Source organism: Capricornis sumatraensis, chromosome 4, assembly GCF_032405125.1.
Source record: "Capricornis sumatraensis isolate serow.1 chromosome 4, serow.2, whole genome shotgun sequence".
NCBI lineage: Eukaryota > Metazoa > Chordata > Mammalia > Artiodactyla > Bovidae > Capricornis > Capricornis sumatraensis.
This window is the reverse complement of record NC_091072.1, coordinates 137447329-137452712: the sequence shown is the minus strand read 5'-3', so window position 1 is coordinate 137452712 and position 5384 is coordinate 137447329. Positions and strand designations below refer to the sequence as shown.

Here is a 5384-nt window from a genome sequence, read left to right as displayed (position 1 = left end):
CCCCAGTGACTCAGATGGTAAAGAATCTTCCTGCACTGCAGGAGACCAGGGTTTGATCCCTGGGCTGGGAAGATGCTCTGGAGGAGGGAATGGCTACCCACTCTAGTATTCTTGCCTGGAGAATCCCATGGATAGAGGAGCCTGGCAGGCTGCAGTTCATGGGGTCGTAAAGAGTCAGACACAACTGAGCAACTAACACTTTCACTTTCACTTCAAACAAAATGCAATGGGTGATCCCCAGAGACCACAGCAGCAAAAAGGAAATGAGTTTTTGCAACTTCTGAACCTGTTATCAAGTCCAAACAGTTCTGCAAGGCACACAGGCGGCCAGTAAATCTAGAGATGAGCTGTTGGGGCAAGGAATTGCGACTTGATTCAGAAAGCAGGCAGATCTTTGTGTCCCAAAGAACCATCTTGCCTAATTAGAATTCAGGCTTCTTTTATACTAAAAGGGGAAAAAGTAAAGTCAAACATTTCCTGCTTCTGGTCAGTCTCCAGAGAGGATGTGTTAATTTCTTCCTTCCTGTATTCATTCCCAAGTAGGTCTGATCAGGATGTTTGCTGTGAGCAAAAGGTACAATGCTCCTTACCTGGGAGGCAGTGTTCCCAGAGGTGGACCATTGCGTATAATTTAAACTTACAGGCACCATCCCTTTAGTGATCAACATATAACAGAACACAAAGGTTCTTCTTTACTACAAACCTTTTTGCAGAAATTAAGTGAATCTTGTCTGCTCTGTACTTTAAAACAGAAATAAAGGCGATGAAGAATGGTAAATACCATGTACCCGGCTTCATTTTAATAATTAGCCATAGTGACACCTGGGTGGTCAACCGTCTGCTGCTTTATGCTGCAAGCAGCTCCAATTACAGAAATAGTGGAAGAATGTTAACTTCACAAACTGAAAAGAAATAGTTTGTTTACTCAACGCACCAACAGTTTGTGCTCCAACCATCATTTATAAAGCCAGTTATTTGTAATGTAAGAGCACAATTTGCCTTAAAAACAATGTTGAGAATGGTGGTTAATTTTCCTGTTCACTCACAGAAAACCATTTAAACCAGGCAGTAATTGAGTTAAATAAACACTATTTCTCTCTTTGTTATGATTCCATGGGTCAAGTCAAGCAGCAGAGAACATTGTTATAAGTGTTTGAGATCCCAGTTCCAAATTTTGATAGAAGAGGTTTCTCTTCTTTCTCAGGATGCCTTGTGGAGAAACAGGATTTGTATAAACTTCCTTTGCTCTCGTGGGGATAGACAACAAGATCATATGAGTCCCTCATAGCAGTAGCTAACAAAGAAGCAGGATGCAGGGTTCTAATAGCTATTTATTTAGAACTTGAAGTATGGAACCATGTTTCATGAGCAGTTTTGGGACCTTTGTGCAGGGGTCGCTGGGAGTCAGGCATGTGACCTCTTGGAGAAGGAAAAGTCACATGGTGGGATCTAAAAGCACTGAATCAAATGTTATCAACTGGAAGACTAGGATGAAGCCAAACAAATAAAAAAGGAAGATGAGAGAAGTGTTCATATGAGAAGAGAGTTGAAGGACAATATATGCAGCTTTGTCAGCAGGGGATTGAAATTCCACAGATGAAGGCTTATTTTCATATAGTCACATTTCGGGGCCGGAAGCCACTCAGGAAAGGCCCTAAATATGTCCTTCCAGAAAGATGACTCTAGTGTGGACCAACATCTTTAGTGTCTCTGATGGGTAATATAATAGAGGTGGGAAAGATATAGGTTTCATGGAACCAAAAGCGTATGCAGTTTGTTGGGGCTTTAGGGGGAAAAAAAAAATCAAACTTAAAAATATAAAATTAGGTATAAAATATATATTTGTTTAGATAAGAAAATAAATAAAAACAATATGTCCATTTTAAAAAGCTAACAAGTAGAGGTCCATCAACAGATGAATGGATAACAACGTTGTGGTATAGAGGTATATATATATAGTGAAATATCACTCAGTCATAAAAAGGAATGAATTTGGTCAGTTGTAGTGAGGTGGATGAATGTAGAGTCTGTTATACAGAGTAAGTTGTTATACAGAAGTAAGCTGGAAAAAACAAAAATCGTATAATTAACACATATATAGGGAATCTAGAAAAATGGTACCAACGAAGCTATTTGCAGGGTAGGAAGAGATGCAGACATAAAGAACAGACTTGTGGGTCATTTTAAGGTGGCCAGGGAGCGGCCCAGAGGAGCAGGCGGTAGCCTGAGGAGCGAGGGATGGAGTCGGGAGCCACGTGGTGCTGACTGGAGCGCCGCACAGCTGCCGCCGCGGCAGCGCCTCCCATGCGGAAGCCCTTTGTGGCAGATGCCGGCTGCCCAGGACTAGGGTTTCATCGCCTTAAACGGTTTTGAACCAATGAAGCTGCATTCTCTTTAAAAAGACATGGGGATGACCCACAGAGATGTTGTGGGGAGGGAGGAGGGAGGGGGGTTCATGTTTGGGAACACATGTAAGAATTAAAGATTTTAAAATTAAAAAAAATAAAAAAATAAAAAATAAAAAGACAGACAACCCATCGTGTGAACTACAGAGTTGGTGGACAAATTTATGTTGGGCGCATAGTGGTGTAATGCCCACAGATTCCTACAAGAGCCCCTAAGTTCTTTGAGGACCGCTTTGCCTTTTGAATCAGAGAGGTGCAAAGCTCGATAAAGAATGGCCCTTGTGGATAAGAACAAAGTCAAGCGACAGCGATTGGACAGAATTTGCGAAGGTATCCGCCCCCAGAACAGCCCCCTGCACCCCTGCCCCCTGGTGGCACTGCTGGCTGCAGAGACTACACCCGGTGGAAATGCCCATCCTGAAGGACCTGGCCACTGTGGCCTTCTGCGATGCACAGTTCACTCAGGAGATCCACGAGAAGGTTTTAACGAGGCAGTTGGCGCCATGATGTATCACACCATCATGCTCACCAGGGAGGACCTGGGGAAGTTCAAGGCCCTAAGAGTGATTGTGCAGATAGGCAGCGGCTACAACTAGGTCGACGTCAGGCTGCAGGTGAACTCGGGATCACCGTGTGCAACATCCTGTCCGCAGCAGTGAAAGAGACAGCGGTCTCAAGCGTCTGCCACATCCACATCCTTAATCTGTACGGGCAGAACACCTGGCTGTACCAGGCATTGCGTGAAGGCAGGCGGGTGCAGTGTCGAGCGGATCTGGGAGGTTGCCTCGGGCGGGGGGCGGGGGCGCACATCTGCGGGGAGACACTGGGCCTCACTGGCTTCGGTCGCAATGGGGCAGGCAGTTGCGGTTTGAGCCAAGGCCTTTGGATTCAGCGTCCTATTTTATAACCCCTACTTGTAGGATGGGACGGAGCGGTCCCTGGGCGTGTAGAGAGTCTATACCCTGCAGTTCCAGAGCTACCGTGTCTCCCTGCACTGCAGTCTCAACGAACGTAACCACCACATCAGTGACTTCACTATAAAGCAGATGAGGCAAGGCGCCTTCCTAGTGATCGCGGCCTGCAGCAGACTGGTGGATGAGAAAGCCTTAACCCAAGCCCTCAGAGAAGGGAGGATATGAGGGGCGGCCCTTGATGTGCACAAATCGGAGCCTTTCAGCTTTGCTCAGGGTGCCTTGAAAGATGCACCAAATCTCATCGGTACTCCCCACAAAGCCTGGTATAGTGAGCAAGCCTCCTTGGAGATGAGGGAGGCAACTGCCACTGAGATCCGACGGGCTATCACAGGTCGCATCCCAGAGAGCTTAATAAACTGTGTGAACAAGGAACTCTTTGTCACAACAGCTCCCTGGTCAGTAATAGATCAGCAAGCAATTCATCCAGAGCTGAATGGTGCCACATACAGACACCCGCCAGGCATTGTGGGCGTGGCTCTGGGAGGACTTCCTGCTGCCAAGGAAGGGATCATCCCCAGAGGCATCCTGGTGATCCACAACCTCCCCACAGTGGCACATCCCTCTCAAGCTCCCTCTCCCAACCCGCCCACAAAATACGGGGACAATCGAGAGCACCTCAACGAGCAATAGCGGCAAGTGAGGAAAGGCAAGCATTCAGATACACCTGGGACCAAGAGACAGTGAAAAATGAATGAACTAAGAGAAAAGGAATTTGACAGTCTTTTTAACTGATTCTGGACATATGCATCATTGACGTTGCAGTGTTACAACTACAAAAGAGCTAGAAGTCGAGACATGGGAAAACTGAAGATGCCGTCTGCTTAAGCAAGCGCTGAAAGAGACTAGGATGTGATTTATTAACGACCAACTTCTATTATTGTGTGTTAAGTTTTTCATCTGTGCCTCAAATCACAAAGAATAAATAGATCTGTTTCCTTTACCAGTCCCTCGGGCACAGGAGGTCCTGTTCAGGTCCTTGCTCCAGAATGTTGCATCAAGAGTTCCAAACATCAAAATAAAATATTAAGAGAATAATTTAAAAAATTGAACAGACTTGTGGACAGAGCAGAGGACAGAGAGGGTGGGACAAATTGTGAGTAGCATTGACATATATACACTGCTGCTGCTGCTGCTGCTGCTAAGTCGCTTCAGTCGTATCCTACCCTGTGCGACCCCATAGACGGCAGCCCATCAGGCTCCCCTATCCCTGGGATTCTCAAGGCAAGAACACTGAAGTGGGTTGTCATTTGTACCATGTGTAAAATAGATAGCTGGTGGGAAGTTGCTGTTTAACACAAGGATCTCAGCTCAGTGCTCTCTGACAACCTGGAGGGGTGGGATGAGGAGGTAGGAGGAAGACTCAAGAGAGAGGAGAGTATACTCATGGTTGATTCACATTGTTGTGCAGCAGAAGCCAACATGACATTGTAAAACAATTATCCACCAATTAAAAATGAAATTTTAAAAAGTGTATATGTTCATAGGTAAAAACTTTTTAAAGAAAAGCTAACAAACACAACCATCCCTTGGAGATATTATAGGTCTGGTTCCAGGTCACTACAATAAAGTGTGTATTGCCATAAAGTGAGTCAAATGGATTTTGGCTTCCCAGTGCATACAAAAACTATGTTTACACTGTACTGTAGTCTGTTAAGTGTGCCATAGCATTATGACTAAAAATGGACATCAGTTCAGTTCAGTTCAGTCCCTTAGTCATGTCCAACTCTTTGTGACCCCATGAATTGCAGCACGCCAGGCCTCCCTGTCCATCACCAACTCCCGGAGTTCACTCAAACTCATGTCCATAGAATCAGTGATGCTATCCAGTCATCTCATCCTCGGTCGTCCCCTTCTCCTCCTGCCCCCAATCCCTCCCAGCATCAGAAACTTTTCCGATGAGTCAACTCTTCGCATCAGGTGGCCAAAGTATTGGAGTTTCAGCTTTAGCATCATTCCTTCCAAAGAACACCCAGGACTGATCTTCTTTAGAATGGACTGGTTGGAT

General features: G+C 45.6%; 1 pseudogene; it reads left to right on the top strand.

Annotated features, from left to right (window-relative positions):
• The first annotated feature begins 2677 nt into the window (after positions 1 to 2677).
• On the top strand, positions 2678 to 4009 carry LOC138079012 (C-terminal-binding protein 2 pseudogene; annotated as a pseudogene).
• The last annotated feature ends 1375 nt before the right edge of the window (positions 4010 to 5384 follow it).